At 38.1% G+C, this 20,383-nt stretch overlaps 1 protein-coding gene across 2 annotated transcripts in view; it reads right to left on the reverse strand.

Moving 5' to 3' along the window:
• The window catches only part of LOC5579996 (aryl hydrocarbon receptor nuclear translocator-like protein 1), a 333,517-nt gene that overhangs the window by 196,136 nt on the left and 116,998 nt on the right, over positions 1–20,383 (reverse strand). The window lies entirely within an intron of this gene.

Raw genomic sequence — 20,383 nt, forward strand, 5'->3', positions numbered from 1 at the left:
CACAGTTATTCACTGAGAGCTTTATTTGCCAAAGTTGCCATTTTCGCATTCGTATATCGTGTGGCAGGTACGACGATACTGTATGCCCAAGGAAGTCTAGAAAATTTTCATTACGAAAAGATCGTGGACCGACCAGGAATCGAACCCAGACACATGTATATGTTATTCAAATGGCATAAATTTAAAACAGGCTCTACGACTTTTTCTATTTTTATCCAGACATCCAACATTGCCATAGAAAACAAAGTAGAGATACAGATGTGATGGAGATATTTTTCTCATAATAACGATCTAGGGAGCACCGTAGCAGAACCTTAAAAGAGGAATCATTTTGCGTGGTAGTTCATTTGATGTACCATTGTCCTGACGTAGTTCTGATCCGCGGGATTCCGACACATGTTACAAATTTGTTTTGACAGTGGCTCGCACCTGCTGGCAGTGATGGAAAGTGGCGAACGCTTCATCTGAACTGGAACAAAAACAAAACCAAACGCTCCCGAGCGTCAGAGCGCTGGCTTACTCGCATCTGTCGACTCCCGAGTAACTGAAGCAAAAAGGGATTCGCGAACGTGTTCGGAGCTGCTCATTGTCATATTGTACTTTTGGGAAAAAAGCTGCTTACCCTCCGAGATTTATGGTTTTCAAGGGCTTTTGACTACAAACTAGTAGTTTACTATCGATATGATGGTTATACAATTAATTTGTCTGTCAAAACCATAATAAATCACACCTTGCTCGGTTACTCGCGAGTAAACGCTCGCGAGCTTGTTGCTACTTCTTTTGACATGTTCTCCCGAGCAGACGGGTGCGGGCTTACTCACACCTAGCCAGATCCCGAGTCTGTGATGTTTGTTATGCGTTGGTATACACTCGTGAGCTGCTTCGTGATGCGAACTTTTCCAGCACTGCCTGCTGGTTTCCGAGGCGTCAGTCACTAAGGTTTGGAGCATACTTGGTGTACTCGAGGCCGGAAGCAAGCACCATACTGCAAGCAATGTTGCAACGTGACAGCAGCCAGCATACTGCTTTTCGATGGTATTTCGAGGGAGCTGACGGTTGCGATTTGCGTAGGTATGTACTTTTGTTCCCTGCGGTCCGTCGCCGTCGTTGTTCTCCGGAATGACGTACGACTTGGAATGTGATCCAACTGCTGATTGGGCGGAAAAATGGTTTGAACGGTTGTAACCCGTTAGGGCTTGTTACACAAAAAGGTGCAATTTCGAGGCAACTTGATTGCACTGCTTTCGCAAGCTGTCAGCTAATTACATTTAGAAACCTCGGTGAAAACATCGTTTGCATCACGAAGGGTTTCGAGCTCCAGTAGGATGTAGGTAATGGATCCATTGTTTTGTCGACCGGGGTCATTCGTTACCTGTGTCTTACGTAGGGCCCCCGCTCGAAACCCAATATCCTGTTTTCGAAATCGAAAATTGATTTTGTTGACCCTTTTCTAATTGAAGTGTCGAAAATTCCAAATGATTAACGTCTTTTGCAACGATCCGGAAGCTCCAAAACAATTTATGGGCTTTCCTCGAATTCTGTTTGTCGTACAATAAGAGAAATTCCCAGTACAATCACGCAAAACATTTTCGTATAATTATGGTGCAATTGTACATGTTCAAATTTGTGACTTAATAAGTCTATTTTTACTTTTTTTATTTTCTCAAAACTCGATAATCCGTTCTTCTACCACAACTCACATCGTGACAAATGTTTTCAGTTTGGCATATTTTCCTGACAAATGAAAAAATGCCAAGGTTGCAAGAATTTTAAAAACAGACAAAAAATCTGCAGAAGCTTCCAGCTATCGTCAAACAGTTTGCTTTCCTTCATTAGTAAACGTTTTAATAAGGTCATTTTGAACAGAATGATGGTCCACATCAACAAAAATTAAATTTTTGGCAATGAACAGTTAGGATTTCGACAGGGACATTTGACTTCTCATCAACTATTATGTGTAACGAAATTGATTCGTTCCAACATATCTGAAGGCCATTCCACTGGCCTTGCTCTTCTAAACATAGAACAGTGGTCCTCAGCCTAACCGAGTACACGGGCCATCTCAACGATTTCAAAATAAGTCTCGGACCGCAAGATTTATAAGGATTAATTTTAATAGCTTTCAATGGGATTGCAAAAAAAACACTATTTCTATGAAAACGGATAATTCATTTCTGGGAACTTTATGATCAAAGCAGGGGGGGGGAGGCAAAGATATAAGGTGACAGAGAAACAATGCCAAGTTTTCAATGAATTATGTTAGCTAATATAAAATAATTCATGGCAAAAAAAAACTCACCTTCAAATACTTTTAAAAAGCTAGGAACAGAGCTTTATTACTACACTTTACTCAAATTCGATCAACATGTCACTTACACTATTTGACATTGCAATGTATTTTAAACTTTTTCGATTAATAATACAAAATAGTCTATTTTAGAGGGTTTTATCTAATTTGATTTTAAGGATTTACCTGAATTTTAACATAACCTGAATTTTAACATATATTTGTAACATTTTTATTTCTTTTACGAGTTAAAAGCAGTAACGGTAAATTTTTTGATAAATTTCAAAATTTACACAAACCATAAAAAATTGGAATATATTGATGGTATCTTCAGCAAAGTTGAACATTTAAACTAAATTAACAATTACATATGTTGAAGATACTTGTGTAGGTATCTTATATTTTAAGATAAATAGTTTGATTTGTTTTTCGCGAAATTCACTTCAATCGGATTGATATTAATTTTAATCTCTTTGTTTTTGATTTTTAGTATTTGGAAAATGTTGACACTAAAGTTATGTTCAAAATGCTGTGTAAATTTTATTCATATCAGACTATAAATAAATGAGATTTATCCCACAAAAGTTTACCAGTTTGGTGACCACTGACATAGAACAATCATTCGACAGAGTTTGGTATGAAGACTTGATTCTAAAATTTAAAAAAAAATTCTTTATTATTCCTTACATTACATTCATTTCCTAAAAAAAACTTTTATTTTTCAATATTCTTCTTCTTCTTTCTGGCGTTACGTCCCAACTGGGACAAAGCCTGCTTCTCAGATTAGTGTTCTTATGAGCACTCCCACAGTTATTAACTGAGAGCTTTCTTTGCCGATTGACCATTTTTGCATGTGTATATCGTGTGGCAGGTACGAAAATACTCTATGCCCTGGGAAGTCGAGAAAATTTCCAGCCCGAGAAGATCCTCGACTGATGGGATTCGAACCCACGACCCTCAGCTTGGTCTTACTGAATAGCTGCGCGTTTACCGCTACGGCTATCTGGCCCCCTCTAACAATGTACAGGGGATAGGCAAAATGATTGAGATAGGCAAAATTTTGCCCAAATTCAAATGCTTATAACTTTATGAAAAATGGATGAAATTGGATGCATCTGGAAGCAGTCGACGGCAAATTTGGTCCAGTTTTAGGAACTTCCTTGGCCATGCATATTGGCCACTGGACACCGGAGATGTTCCGGATTTTCTGAGGTCATGTCCAAATGTCATTTTTTCTGTCGCTTGTATTTTTGTGTGGTGTAAAGTTAGATAGATGTTTGCAATTTTCCTAGAAACTAGAACTAATAGGAAGTTGAATGCCACCGGACGCATTAAGATTGGTTGGAAATCTTCAGAAATATGACCATTTCCGTAAAACTGGTTCCGGAAAGCATGGTCAGTCATGTTTGTATTTCCAATCATGTAAATATTATCCGGAGCTATATCCAAGCGGACACCAACCTTAAAAATGATGTTTCCTGCAGCGTATTCGGATTAGATTAGATGCACAGACCACTCTATAGAACGTTCCAGGTGCCCTGGGGGAAGTGGTCAATTAGGAACATATCCGGAGCCATATCAATATGGGCATCAAACTTCATTATTTTCAAAGGTTATGCTTTCCGAAGCATTTCCAGCATCACCGGCTGCCATAACCACTTTATAGTAGGTTCCAGGTGCCCCGGGGGATGTGGCCAATTCGGAACATGTCCGTTCATCTGTTTAGAATCACATTCTACCATAAACAGTAAGATCCATGTGACTTGGAAAATGGCGAGCATTTTCAGAACCACAAGATATAATAATCACTCTATAGTATATTCCAGGGGCTCCTAGAGATGTGGCCAACTATATAAATAAATAAATAAATAAATAAATAAATAAATACTTCTATTAGCATCACCTTCAAAAATCTTGATGTTTTTACCCATATTGATGTGTTTTAGGGCATGTTTTGAATTGGCCACATCCCCGGGGCACCTGGAATCTACTATAAAGAGGTCATGGCAGCCGGTGGTGCTGGAAATGCTTCGGAAAGCATAACCTTTGAAAATCATGAAGTTTGATGCCCATATTGATATGGTTCCAGATATGTTCCTAATTGACCACTTCCCCAGGGCACCTGGAACCTTCTATAGAGTGGTCTGTGCATCTAATGGTTCTGAATACGCTGCAGGAAACATCATTTTTAAGGTTGATGTCCACTTGGATATAGCTCCGGATAATATTTACATGATTGGAAATACAAACATGACTGACCATGCTTTCCGGAACCAGTTTTACGGAAATATTTCTGAAGATTTCCAACCAATCTTAATGCGTCCGGTGGCATTCAACTTCCTATTAGTTCTAGTTTCTAGGAAAATTGCAAACATCTATTTAACTTTACACCGCACAAAAATACAAGCGACAGAAAAAATGACATTTGGACATGACCTCAGAAAATCCGGAACATCTCCGGTGTCCAGTGGCCAATATGCATGGCCAATGAAGTTCCTAAAACTGGACCAAATTTGCCGTCGACTGCTTCCAGATGCATCCAATTTCATCCATTTTTCATAAAGTTATAAGCATTTGAATTTGGGCAAAATTTTGCCTATCTCAATCATTTTGCCTATCCCCTGTATATTGAAATATAATATTATAGGGGCCCAAATAGCCGAGATAAGATAAGCTGAGAAGCAGGCTCTGTCCCAATGGGGACGTAACGCCAGAAAGAAGAAGAAGATACATTGTTAGAATAATCTACAATAATCTGTGATTGACCAGAATAATCCAGAATTGTACAAGGAACTAACGAATGTGCATTTTTGAGAATTTCATATGTTATCAAGACAATAACAGTGCCTGGTACGTCCTTATGGTCATCGGGAAGGGAGGGATTGTTGATGTGATTCCATTGTTACTAGAGACCAAGATCACCTCTTCATCATAATAATCCAAACTAGCTGTGATGGATTTCATTTGAGTCAAACCTCCATGGGTCAAGATTGAAGTTATCAAGTAATAGATCAAACATACTTCAGAAATTTGTTTACGGGATCAGAATGATAGATGAGTATTGTAACCTTTGTATCGATTCATGAATTTTTTCACTGTATTTTCATACATTTGTGTTTATTTTCTTGAAGGAAATGGTCATATTGAATAAGAAAAAAAAGTTGACAGAACAAGAGGCACTAAAGTGATATAAATGCAACAGGGAAGAGCAATATTCCTAAACTGCCCGTAAAGGCATAACTGTCCCATATGGAATTAGTAGGCATTGAGAAAACAGCGCTCAAAGTTTGAAGTTTGCATTCTCATACAAATGTTCATAATTTTCTAGTTAATTTTTGAATGCAATATTCATCTAGCTCCACCCCGCAGAATACTCATTTTGCTAAAATTGATCAGTAAAAAATATAAAATTGTACATAATTCCAGTTTTGCAGTTGCTATTGGGGTTCAAAGTTCATATAGAGACTGTTATGCTTTTATTTTTTTCAATATGGGACTGCACCAACTTCATATTTTTCCAAAACATTTTCAAACAAAGTGACTAAATTTTCATATGCCTAGTGAAGTGCATATTAAAACATAAATGTTGCAATGAAAAAAGGTGTTAGTTCGAAAATCAACATGGGACAGTTATGTTTCTATGGGCAGTAAACGTCTATAGAAAAATTATCATAGAAGCATTTCATTTTTTTTTCTATCTTTATTAACGAGATTTTTAGCCCTGGGCTAGTTTATCTCGGGACCAACGGCTTTACTTTCCTTCCGAAGGAAGTCGTCACTGAAATTTCATAAATATCTTGGGGATGGGATTCGATCCCAGGTCCTCGGCGTGAGAGGCTTGTGTTCTAACCACTACACCAGGTCCGTCCCCATTTCAAAATTGAATACAATATATCTCAAATAAAATCGTGCGATAGAAAAATGTCAGGCGATTCTGCTTTAAGTTGTTTATCGTAGAACACTTTAAAATGTAGAGCACTTTAAGATAACAAAAAATACGAGACAGATACTTTTCTTGGTACTTTTTTTAAGCCTACTACTACTTTACTTGCTTATATTTTGCAATACTATGCTGCGTCCAAGGCATCTTACTGCAGAATTTCAGATAATTCGGCCGATGAAAACTACTAAGGCCAGTGAATATGGGATGTACTTAGTTAGTTCTTTACTCTTCTATATGTTGAAAATATTGTTGCAAAATCATAAATAAGTAAACACTTATCATCTGAAAACAAACTACAAAATCCATTTTATATGGGGTAAAGAACTACTTTCAGATGGATTCACTTTGACATGGGGAGTATTTCTTGGTCAAATTGTTTGAAATGTTGCAAAAAAGTGATTTTCAATACGACGCTTAAGTGAAACAAAAGTGCCGAGAATATTATCCGACTCTCATATTAGGAAAACAGAATTATTTGCGCTTTGTGGCCGTGTGGTTAGTATCGTCAGGAAGTTGAACGCAGCGTGCCATGGGGTGTGGGTTCGATTCCCGCTTCAGCCAATGAAACTTTTCGTCAGGAACGTCTCTCGGTTGTGCCACTGGAGCATGCTTGTCTGTTGTCCAGAGTTAAGTTACAGTCTGGCTTGTTGAATTTCAAAATACATATGAACCAAATTAAGCATATTTTCCAAAGCTTTAACATGTATTTGAGTTTATATGTTCATCAATGAAAAAACTCCTGGGTTTTATCAAGTGTCCAATAGTGAAGTTGCTTTGAAATTTATCAAGATTTTAATTGGATTTTGTTAAGTATATTTTTTCTTGTTATTTCCTTTTATTCTTTATTATTAGTTTTAGCTTTGATTATTTTTATTTTTTTATTATTTTTTATTAAAGCATGCATATATATTTTACCTTTTATCGATTTTTGATATGCAATGCTTGTGAATTAAATATATAAATCACCCCGTATGTCGGCATAGTTTATGAACACTCATCAAATGAAAATAAATTATTTTTTTAATTGACAATTGTTTTTGAATAGTTCGTCAGCACAGGTGACGACATACATTTGTCATCGTTTATAATGAAGCCATACAAAATAGTGATATTTAAAATCAAAGTTTCATGAGTCGCATCACTTACCAAGGTGAACCCTGATCATGTAACTTTTTAACCCTTCCCACTAACAAAAATCCTTCCTGCATCCTGGAGATGCAGAGATGATCACGGTATCTAGTAACAACGGTAGTCACACTAACATTATTTGTATAATTTTACGGTTAGATACTTTATTAACACTATGTATGATATATTACTATATATTGGGTATTGGGGAGGGGTAGCCCAAGTAGCACACAAAACATCTTCCAAAGAGATGCTTTCAATGATCAAATGTTTCAATCGAGTATCAATAAAAGCATCTGTAACATACATGGTTCTAGTTCGGTTGCATTTCAATATCAAGGCTCATAAAGTTTCATTTCCGTTCCAATGAACATGCATTTCACTTCTTGTTTGACGTTCAACATTTTTGAAACGACAAGATTTGCTGCGAATGTCCTTTGCAAATAGCAATGAAGTCAAGTTTGTCAAGATGTTTCCAGCAACTTTTCAAACAAACTCTTGAAACTTCTCCCAAAATGCCGGTTTTAATGTTATGTTTCAAATTACTTTCATTTAAAGCATCCGCAACTTCCATTCAATTTTCGTTTCCATACCCACAACTCAAGAAGATTCATCCCAGTTGCGACCAAGTTGCACTAAACTACGTGTATGACCGCTAGAAGTTTGTTTGTTTGAATCGAGTTGCAATATGGTTGAGTTGCACCTTTCGTCTCATCTAACAACGAAAACATGGTCTAGCAACAGTTTGTTTGTTTGAATGGTGTTTCTCATATGTTGCGCGAAAGTTTTTGCAAAAAGTTTAGATTATTGCAGGCGTGGTTTAATTTCGACAGTAATGAACTTGTATTCCGAAGGGTGCAGTAAAGTTATAAGAAACAAGCTTTGATTAATGGGCCATGTGGTCGCTTTTATAGTGCATTGGCGAAGCAATTGTTCGAAGAGCTGGTGGAGTAGTGAGTAGAGGAGAAGATTGGTGATCTTGAGGTCGGAAGTTTGGTTCTCGTTCATATTTTTGTTTTCATTTTTTTTTTCTCTCAGTATTTTGCCACAAATAAGCAATTTCGATATAACTTAAATATGAAACAGACTCCTCCTCTTGCGCTTTTTGCGTTGCTATTCAGTGCAATTGAAAGTCATATTTTCAACCATTGACAACTTGGATCAGTTTCAAGAGATTATTTTATTCTTGAGTTGAAACAAACTGTGCTGCTTGGGAGCCTAAGGGAGTTAATTGAACTGTTGACTGGATGAAAGTGCGTGGGGTCGCCAGCCTTTTGTCATGAGAAAACAGCCTTAGTGTTGTCTTCCAAAGGTCTTCAAAGATATTAACTAGCCCTGCTACAACAAACCATCAGGTAGATCATACCATCCCGGTATGATTCTGCAGCCATAGGTAATCCTTGCGCTGATGGTGGCTAAATAATCATCATCATCATCATCATCATCATCAATGAAAAAATTCCAGTTAAATTTTGACCGTTTTATACTACCCAGGTAATAAGCAAGAACTGTTATAAGCGGTAAATGAGCTGTTCAACGGCATTTTAGTGCCAACTAGCAGCAAAAAAAAATTAAATGCTTTCAGGCACTATGAACCACCCCAAGTAACACAACTTGTTTTATAAATGAATAAAATACTTGATTCATACAAATTGGTATGTTTTGTGGTGAATATGGACTTTATTTTGTACACTTATATCACCGAAACAGTGCAAAAAATGGCGGCTTATAAAACATCTTTCATGTCATAGAAGATGTTTCCCAATACATCATTAGAACATACAATTATGTGTTAAAGATGTATTACATAGCATCACTAATACTTACTAGTTATATTGAAGCTAAGAAGATGTATTGTTTTACAAATTACATCTATTTTTGTTTTGATAGCATCAGTTCAAAACAAAATCAAAATAATGAAAGCGATTTTTTTTTCTCTTCACGAATTGCTTATGGTGATTATTAAATTTTCTTCTGTTAATTCCCAATAGTGTACTCAAACTGTGTGCGGCTCCAGATTTATTGTGAAATGCACAATTTTATTAATTGTAAATTCATGCGCCTCAATGAAATGGAAAAACAAAACAAACTATCCTAAAAATATGTGTGCCATCATAGAATTTTGCAGCGGATCAATTCCAAATGTCAGAAACACAATATGGTGTCTTCCTCACGAAGCCTGAAGTGCCGTCAAAAAATGTTCGGATGTTTATCGATTAAATATTCTAAACTGTACTATGAAAATTACGTTACTAAGTAGCATCCACATTAATATCAATCGAACTACCCTGAATAACACACTATTTGTGTATATTCACAATGTGTTTATTGCGCTAACTTCTCAAATAAACATTCGGACAGCATAAATCAAACGACTTTATATACTGTGCCGTGGCAATTTTTTGGACCGTCAATGTTGCCCCCGACAAATTTTTACTATGCATTCGTACGTGCCACGTGGCAACTGAAGCGCTTGTATAGTTAGTTTGAACAACGTATTTAAGACGTAAAAATAACATTCATAAATCTCAAACCATCAAGTTGGCTCAAACAGGTGTTAATAATGCGCTACTGACGTTTTACTTAGCAACTCATTTTCAAGAAAGGTAGTAAAGTCATATACTTGTATAATCAACGTATTCAATACGCATCAGAAACATATGTTTTTTTGATTGAACGTTGTGAGGCAACTTGTAATCATCAAACTTTACAATGACTGTATTTCACCCAAATATGTTTTTCAATAGGATTATAATACAGTTGTAACATCGTGTGTCTGATTGTAAAAGTGTAGAAAAGTCGTGCGAAGTGCTTAGATAGCCTCCACTTTGATAGGTGTAAAATGGTTTGTATAGTTTATACCAGCTGAAAATTGTCTTTTCGTCACCTTAAAAATTAAGATTCAAAACTTTGATCGGCATACGGGAGTGGGTTAGAATGGCCGGGGTCAATATGAACAACTTGCCTGATGTTAATGCATCTTCATGATGTTTGAATGTTATTGAAAACTAGTTCAAAACACTTTTTTAGCGCATACGTTTTGATAACGTTAACATGTGTGGTTTAAATCTAAATAAAGTTATATTGACCCTCATGAAGCTATAACAATACCTAGACAGTTTGTTTGTTTTTTTAATTCATGATATTGCATGACATGTTTTTCGAATACTGTACTATAGCTCATATGTAACACAAGATGTTATATAATATTCAAATAAAGCTTCAATATAACAATATATCGTTAATGCTGCACAAAAAGATGTATTTGGTGTTACTTGGGACAATCTCTGAAATTAGCCATATATGGGTATATAACGCTATGTTACAGTGCTTGTAAACCCTGTGCTTATAAGCAGTACGTAAGGGCTATGAATAGGGTAACTGGGGGTAAAATGCGCCCTCTAAGGAAGGAAGCGTTTTTAACTATGAAGAACATTATTATAAGACTTTTTTATTCATTATCTCATAGACAAACATGTTTTCTATCAAATAGTAGAAACAGCTATCCATTTTCTTATTTCAGGAGTTAATAAATCATTTTTTATAAAATGCTTGCTAATCTGCATTTTTATTTTTTGCGGGGTAAAACGCGCCACCTGATCTCGGCGTTAGTCGTTCGCGCGCACGCATGCGCAATCATGCTTGCAAATACGTTGCATACATAAGGGCGTTTAATCAGATGTTATTGTTCGATTATAGTATACATGCTGATTCGAAAAATGTGCATTTGTAAGGTTCAAATTGGCACGTAACTACAGCTTGGCATTACGTTTGCTAGAATTTGAATTCAAACGGCTGTTTTGGTGTTATGAAATAGGTGTGGCCGTTTTGCCCCACGAGTTGATTAAAGTACGCTTTTTAAGGATAGATTCAACACTTTTTTGCATGAAATACAAACTATGGGAGTGCACAAGTCAATTCTCGGTGATAATTTCAAAAATTTTGTTGTTTATCGGCCTGAAAAATAGCCTAGAAAAAAAAAACACAAAATTACAACGAAAACAGCGAAAAACGTTTTTTCGAGTTTTATACGATTTTTACCAGGAAAATACTCAAAAATATATATAGAGAAGCATTATAATACATTTTCCATTATCTCGGGTGAAAAACAGCGTGCCAAAGCACGTAGTTCGTTCAAAACAAGGGTGGCGCGTTTGACCCCAACGGCGCATTTTACACACAGTTCCCCTACTTATAAAAGGTTTGGTGACATGACGTTGATTGCAACAAAGTCGAAATGAACAATCAAACATATTTAACGCACTAAGGTTTGGTTTTTGGGTTGTTTTGCTCTTTGCTCTGTGACAACAACAGAAGAGTGAACGAAATGGGGAGAGAAAAATAACTCAAAAATGTGTTAAAAAATACTCATATTTGGGTTTTCTATTTTCTCCGTGTGGGTAAAATTATGTAATAGGAGACATCAGTACTAGCCTGGATCACGTTACAAAAAATCAACTTCGATGAGGAATATAAAAAGATAGAAAAAGAACGAAAATAAACAAAACATTTTTTTTTCTTTTTTATTTAAACCATGTGCTATAAAATTTTGACACCTCTCATTTCAGACACTTGGAACAAGTAGGTTGTCTATCAGCCGAATAATTCGTCAAAAGTGGGTCAATAGCCCTTAATTGTGATATAATTCTAATTAGCACTGTTGCCCAAGCTTTTAAATCGACTATAGAGCCAACTTGGTGCCATTTTATATGACTAAGTGGGTACTAAATACGACATATGCAGGCATACACGCTCTTAAAAACAGAGGAAATAAACTAAATAGACCTAACCGACAGATACAACAGTAGGGTGGTTCAAAATTTTAAAATGTTTGAGAATTCAATCTCCCATACGCTCCTTACTATCCTTTCCATAGAAATAGTGTTCTGTGAAATTTTCAACTTTCTAGGTGGTGATTTAAAGGTGGCCCAAAGACAATGTAGGTTTATATGGAAATTACTATGGAGAAATTTTTAGATATGTTCCAAAAACGCTTGTACTGTAATGTAATGTTTTTGGAACAAACTGATTATCCGATAGTAAAAACTCATTCTTCAAACCATAATAAAAATATGGCTGAAGAAAGAAATTCAATCCCACGGATAGCAGAAGAAATATTCATGAGTTTGTTTGCTATTATTTACCTCAATATGGGATTACAGCCCTGCAAACATTTACAAAAATTCAAAACAAAATTAGCTCAAAAGGGATTTGTTTCTTCAGCAACATCTTTTATTAAGGAATGAAGAATGTGTTTTCAATATGTAAAATTAAAAAAAAAAAATTTTGTAAAATTTTCCCAGAAGCAAAATTATGAACATTTGACACGCAGAGCAGCTAAATCAATAAGGACCAGTGAATCAAATTGTCATCAAAACAGACGAAAAAAACAACAACAAAGCAAGCCCGCTCACAACCGTTTATCCCAACTGTTGCGGATAAGGATGCAATCAAAAGCAAAATTGTCATGACAATCAACGAGCGCAACATTGTTGCAACCTTTTCAACTCGCGATAAATCAGTTATTTTAAACACAAAACCAAATTTATTTTATGGATGCTGTTTGATAATGTGTCAATGTTTACCAACATGGAGAAAGTTCTCGAAAATTGCAATGCGAAGCCCAGAAAATCACTGCGCACGTGGTGATTGATCATTGTCATGTTCTGTTTTAGTGGTGACAAACTGATGTTACGGATAAAATTGTTGCAACAAGAATAGGAGGTGACAATGTCTTTGTTGCTGCGTGTTGGGGGACAATTGATTCACTGATAAGGACTAAACGATTGACCATGTCAGACAAATTAGACTTGACTAATAAAATCCAACACTACTTAACTATCACAATCTTTGGTTCATATTGAACATTTAAAACCCTTGTGAATTAGAGCAAATGTCAAAATATCAGTTTTCTACGTGATAATCGATAAAAACTAAAATGTACCGTAATCCGAAGTAACATTGATCAGCGGGGAAACATTGATCGGTATGACTCTTCTCGTAAAAAGTTCGAATCATCATTTATTTCTGAAATATTTGCAAAGCATGAATGGTGCCTCTCCTTCTTACATTCATAAGCTAATAAAAATTGAGGTTTTTAACGAAAATCGCGTTTCTTACATGCGTAAATTTGTCATCTTTTTGAATTAATGATTTTTATCACTATGGATGACACTACCGAAGATTCATGTCTCACATGAGTTCTGCAAATGGTATGAGCATAGAAAAGGCATCGCCGAAAACGATTCCGTTGTCAAATCTTTCATAAGTTCATTCAATTAAGCAACATTAACGAACTACTATTAAGAATGCAGAATTTCCTTAGGAAATTGCCTACTTTTAGGCGTATTCAAAGTGATTTTATTTTTGGAATAACTCAAAAAGTAAATGACTTGTAAGAGTTTGGTCTTCATATTCGGCTTCAGGGGCTATGATTTAGGTAATCAACGACATTTTCAACATTACCGAATGTTGTTTACATAGGTGATCAATGTTACCCCATATCAGCTAAATAAAAAATCACTTAAAACATTTATTTAAACTTACTTAAATCTTTTGAAAACTGAAATACAGTATACAGTCGCGAGCGATGGTTGCCAGTACTTGTTTTAAAAATATAAAACTTGCCACATTTGCATTTTTCTTTATTATTTCTTTATTTGGAGTAGGGAAAAGCCCATTTGAGTAGACCAACATTAGCGTCTTTCTCAAATGGGCGCAAAACCTTCTCTTCTTTTCGTATCAACAGAATTTACATGGTTTCCAAATGATACAATTTTGGCTTACATCTATAATTACATCTAAAATACAACTAGTTATATCCTAAGCTATCTGACAAAGATTAACTACTTCGACTAACTGAGGCTTCAAGTATTTGGCTATATTTTTTACGGAGGGTGTAACGAGAGAGATGGAAATCGAATTCAGACGAACAACGGTTGAAGATTCGACACATGCTAATAAACGGTTCGTTGTGTCCATAATTAGTGCGAGCACTCTGAAGAAACAGAAATGTGCAGGATCGAAGACGACGGTATGGAATATTGAAGGTAAGTTGTGATAACAACGAAGGGCAATCAATTTTTGATTGAAGAAGATCGGAGATAAACAGAGATTTGGATACATCGCGACGAACACTTAACAGCTCTAACCCTATAAGTTTACAACGGTCTTCATAACTAGGTAAATTATGGGGATTACTCCAAGGGAGATGACGCAGTCCGAAGCGCAGAAATTTATGCTGTATCGACTCGATTCGAAGAATACTATTTTGGTAATAAGGGGACCAGACAACTGAAGAGCATTCTAATATTGATCTCACCAGTGTTGTTCAGACTCATTTCCCCGAAAATAATATTTTCCGAACTACGAAGCCACGAACTACTACAACCATGCTCTATCCTCCTAAGATAGAAAAGCAGATGGTTAAGCTTGAGTACTGCACACAAAATCGATCAATTTTGATCCCAGAGAGTCACAATTCAAGTTTCGGTGAAATGAGATGAGTGAGTGAGTGAGTGCGAATCATTTCACCGAAACTTGAATTGCGGCCCACCGAGAACGAAACTGTCGGATCCCATGGGCAACACTCAAGCCCAACCACCTCCCCCTCCATCTCAGGAAAACAACGCACAGTTATAACTGTTCATGGCTTCACAATTTGAATTTCGGAGAAATGAGTCTGGTCAACACTGGATCTCACTAGTGTACAGTAAAGAGACTTAAGGCACTGAATATTTTTAAAGTGTTTTGCGACACGGAAAATAAAGCCGAGTGTTCTAGAGGCTTTAGATGTTATGTAACTAATATGCTCTTTGAAAGTGAGTTTAATGTCTAGTAACACTCCTAAGTCCTTAACAACCGACTCTCTCTTAAGAGTAGTAGACCTGATTCTATAGTCGAAATGAAACGTTGACTGTTTGCGGGAAAATGAAATCACCGAACATTTACTTGCATTCAGATCCATTCGGTTAGTGTTGCACCACTCAGTGAACACATCGAGCTGATTTTGAAGAAATTGTGCATCTTTAACATCTTTGACAGCCCAGTACAACTTGAAGTCATCAGCAAATTTTTAAATGGACAGTTTAAGAAATATCTCAAAAACTGATCAATGTTACCCCGGATTACGGTGCACTAAAAAAATACAACTGAAATTTGTTACAATTTTACTTGGATCTTAACAATTCATTGGAAAACATTATTGAAGAAAGACTTTCCGGAAATCGACACGAGGTGGATCTTTTTTAACCAACACCGAGAACGTCATCCCACCTCTCGTAAAAACATTATATACAGAATCTTCCATGCAACAGCTGTGGTGCGAGCAACGTAGGACTTACCACCACAGCTTTTAAACAACGTCTTTCGTAAGACTTAAGCGAATTGGAAAAAATGTCAGAAAGTAGAGAGACAAGGCACAATACGCACTGATGGGGTAAAATGGCTCGACCCATTGAATCAATCCTGGAAGGATTCATTCTTTGCCAAACTATGTTTACCCTAAAGTTGCCGCTATAAGCCTTGCAGATAAGCCCATAGATTTTCGTATCGTATCGCTCTCTGTAACTATCATAACATGCTGCACATAATGAGAAACTGTTTATCGTATACTGCTACAACTTTGATCAGATTAGGGAGTTCTGTTTGATCCTTCGACCTTGACGCTTGCACCTGGGCAGTGCGTCAAGAAAGCCCGAACAGTTTTTTTTTTATTCTTTTTGGGTCGCGCGCTTATTTTTTTTTTCCTGAGTGCTTTTTTATAGCCGAGCAAACGAGTGGAGCCGAAAGTGGATTGTGGCTGCTCAGTCAAGGATAACGGATCAATTGGTGAGCTCGTTTCATGCTACTATTTCTAATCTATAAAATATGTATGACTGCACATTCAATCGTTACAATGGTGGGATGTAAATATGATTTTTCAACAAACTATGGATGGTTCGTCACTGTGAGTGTCGACACAAACTCTGATTCATGATTTATTTATGTTTCACATTTTTTTTTTTCAGAACACCTCTTATATACCTTTATTTTTGTAATTAAAAAAACTTTGAATGGTTCGACACTACAAGTGTAGACTTGCGAAAGGTTCACTTTATTCAACAAACTTTGGATGGTTCGCCACTGTAAGTGTCGGCATAAGAATAAGAGTGTTCTATGATGTCCCAACCAATCGAGTTTTTTGTTTCTTTTCAAATGAGTAAAATATAATAACACATGCTTTCGTCCTGACAGCTGTAGGAATGTTACATTTAGGTATTTGTTCAACAAACTTTGAATGGTTCGTCACCTCAAGTGTCGGCATAATTTTCCTCTACATAGAAATTGTTCATATCAAATGAAAATATTATATTTACGTATAAGCATGTATATATCTCACAAATAATTGTTTATCATGGTCTAATCGCTTATCAAAGTGAATCCTATGACCCAACGATCCTCCCCATTAACAAACATCCCTCCCAGTAACCTTTGTGGAGATGCAGAGGCAAACACGGTCTCCAAAAAGCAAAGGTTACACACTAACATTCATTCCCCCAATCCCACCTGACTGCAAGGACGTGGCCGGCACCGTTATTGACCCTGTATAAATAGAGGCACTGAATTATGCACACTGAAGAAGATTATGGCCAATCCCAGCCGAACTTCTAGTTGATTCTTTGTGCATTTTCACTGACTTCGGTCAATCACGGAATAGCAACCATTGATATGTGTAGTCAGTCTAAGCTAAGCTAAGCTAAGTTAAGCTAAGCTACTGCTACAACTTTGATCAGATTAGGGGGATAGTAGTACATGATAAAGCCCCTCTAAACATGCTTCAAGCCTGGAGGACACTATTGCTATTAGAAGTTCGTGGATTGTTTATCGTGCCAGTAAAGAAAAACACCTATCCCCAACGGTAAATAAGCGAGAAAAGTTGATTTTATCATCGCTCTCTCTTTGGGACTCTCGCTCACTGCTTTCATTTATCAGACTTGTTACACCTTGCGATACAATGACGATCGTGGACCGCAACAGATGGGATGTTTTTCTTTGCTTGCTTTGATCGTGCTTCATACTCAAATGAGAGCGAATTCTGCAATGCCTGAAGCAAACACTAATGATCAGATGTTCATTTCTCAATATGCTGGTGTCTTACACAAAATCGAGAACCAAAGAAAAGAACATAACGACACAGAAAGAGATGAACGCCATTTGCTCGATGAAGGTCGAGAACAAGCAATAAAACTGGACAGCCAGCTTGCATACAATATTGAATACTAAATTAAGAAAGGATGAAGAAAACTAAAATAAGAATCAGTTTTCAACTTAGAATTTATATGCCAGTAATCAAAATAATTTATAATATTCAGACCAAGTATAAATGATGTTTTCTGTACAGTTTGTAGGAAGTTTGTTTGAATGTTTAAATGTGTTATAACCATTGCTCGACAGTAAAAGCCACCTGACGAAGAAGTTATTGGCTTTGTACGATTTTTCAAATTCCTTCACCAATTGATATTAATGTAGCGTAATGTTTATATTTCAAGAATCCTTGAAAATGCGTTAAAAACATTGGAACGTCGGACATTGAAACAAATCAGCTTTCGATTTATACAGACTGCAACGCAAATAAACCTCTTATTAACAGGTCATTGGGCACGGTAAATGGCTGGGTACGCCGGTACCTCGAGTACCTGCAGAAATAAAATAGACCTTGTGGTCTTAAGCCTCTTGCCCAGCTATTTATATTCCTACCTCCTCGAGGTACTGGCCGGGGTACGAGTAACCTTAGGGAAGATCGGGTAACCAACCGCGGTGGGAACTCTGGTCGTATGCTGACAGGGAAGGGGGGGTTTGCTCTTGCTTCTGTAAACCTGGAGCGTCTGTACTCCATGTTAGGAGCGGGTCACAACAGCGTATGTTTCTCATGTCAGGAGCGGCTGATCATCGTCCGAGTACCAGAGAAGAACTCTAAGCTAAACTGCGCACTATGGTCCTCCGGAAATCCGGGGGGTTAGTGTCAGGCCCTGCAAGCCAGCCGTAAAAAAAAATCAAGCAACGGATAATCAACGAGAGAATACGAACCGGGACAATCGGCGAAGACCACAGCGACGTAGAGGGACTAGCAATTGGATGCTCGGTACGTGGAACTGTAAATTTCTCAACTTCATCGGGAGCACACGCATACTCGCCGACGTGCAAAAGGATCGCGGATTCGGCATCGGATCAATGCTGCGAACGTTTAGAGATAACCATACCATCTACCTGAGCTGCGGCGAAACACACGAGCTGGGAACAGCTGATATGGGGTGATATGCAGAGGCGCGTGATCCGATGGTGGCCGATCAATGGGAGAATGGACGGTTCTTCAACTTCAGCATAATAAACGTGTACAGTCCTCACTCCGGAAGCACTAATGATGCTAAAAACGCTTTTTACGCGTAGCTCAAACGCGAGTACGACAGCTGCCCAAGCCACGACGTCAAAACGCTCATAGAAGATCTAAACGCTCAGGTTGGCCAGGAGGAGGAGTTCAGACCGACTATTGGAAAGTTCAGCGCCCATCGGCTGACAAACGAAAATGGCCTACGACTAATTGATTTCGCCGTACCTACTTCCAGCACAGCCTTCCCACGTGGCGCTTACATCGATTCTGACCACTACCACTGGTGATGGTAAAACTGCGTCTAAAACTCTCCGTCGTTAACAACGTACGGTACCGACGGTCACCACGGTATGACCTAGAGAGGCTTAAGCAACCGCATGTCGCAACTGCGTACGCGCAGCACCTCGAGGCTGCGTTACCGGAAGAGGGTGAGCTGGATGAAGCCCCTCTTGAGGACTGCTAGAGAACAGTAAGAGCAGCCATCAACAATGCAGCTGAGAGCAACGCCGGGTACGTGGGGCGGAGCCAAAGGAACAATTGGTTCGACGAGGAATGTAGGCAGATTCTGGAGGAGAAGAATGAAGCGCGGGTGGTCATGCTGCAGCAAGGGGCTCGACAGAACGTGGAACGTTATAGACGTAAACGGCAACAGCAGACCCGCCTCTTTCGGGAGAAAAAACGCCGCCTGGAGGAGACGAAATGCGAGGAGATGGAACAGCTGTGCCGATCCGAAGAAACACGTAAGTTCAATCAGAAGCTCAACGCATCACGTGACGGCTTCGTGTCGCGAGCCGAGATGTGCAGGGATAAGGATGGGAGCATTTTGACGGACGAGCGTGAGGTGATCGAAAGGTGGAAGCAGCACTTCGATGAACACCTGAATGGCGTTGAGAGCACAGGCAATGGAGGACGGGACAATGGAGGAAATGCCATCGTCAGTACTGCGGGCGATGGAAACCAACCAGCCCCCACTTTAAGGGAGGTTAAGGATGCCATTCACCAGCTCAAGAGCAATAAAGCTACTGGTCGGAGCTGAACTCATAAAGATGGGCCCGTAGAGGCTGACCATTTGTCTGCATCGGCTGATAGGCACAATCTGGGAAATAGAATAGCTACCGGAGGAGTGGAAAAAAGGGGTAATATGCCCCATCTACAAGAAAGGTGACAAGTTAGATTGTGAGAACTTCTGAGCGATCACCATTCTAAATGCGGCCTACACATCATTATCCCTGATCATCTTACGTCGCCTTTCACCTGTAGTAAACGAGTCCGTGGTAAGTTATCAAGCCGGCTTCGTTGATGGCCGATCGACAACGAACTTGATCTTTACTCTAGGGCTAATCATCCAAAAATGCCATGAATACCAGGTCCCATCGCATCACCTTTTCATCGATTGTATCGAACTTGCATACGATAATATCGACCGCATAGAGCTATGGAAAATCATGGACGAGAACAGCTTTCCCTGGAAGCTCATGAGACTGATAAGAGCAACGATGGAAGGTGTGCAAATTGTGTGAAGGTTTCAGTTCGTTTGGATCCCGCCGGGGACTACGACAAGGTGATGGACTCTCGGTCTTTTTGTTCAGTATTGCGTTAGAAGGTGTTATGCGGAGAGCCGGGCTCAACAGCTGGGGTACGATTTTTACTAGATCCT

This window comes from Aedes aegypti, chromosome 2 (genome assembly GCF_002204515.2).
Source record: "Aedes aegypti strain LVP_AGWG chromosome 2, AaegL5.0 Primary Assembly, whole genome shotgun sequence".
Taxonomy (NCBI): domain Eukaryota; kingdom Metazoa; phylum Arthropoda; class Insecta; order Diptera; family Culicidae; genus Aedes; species Aedes aegypti.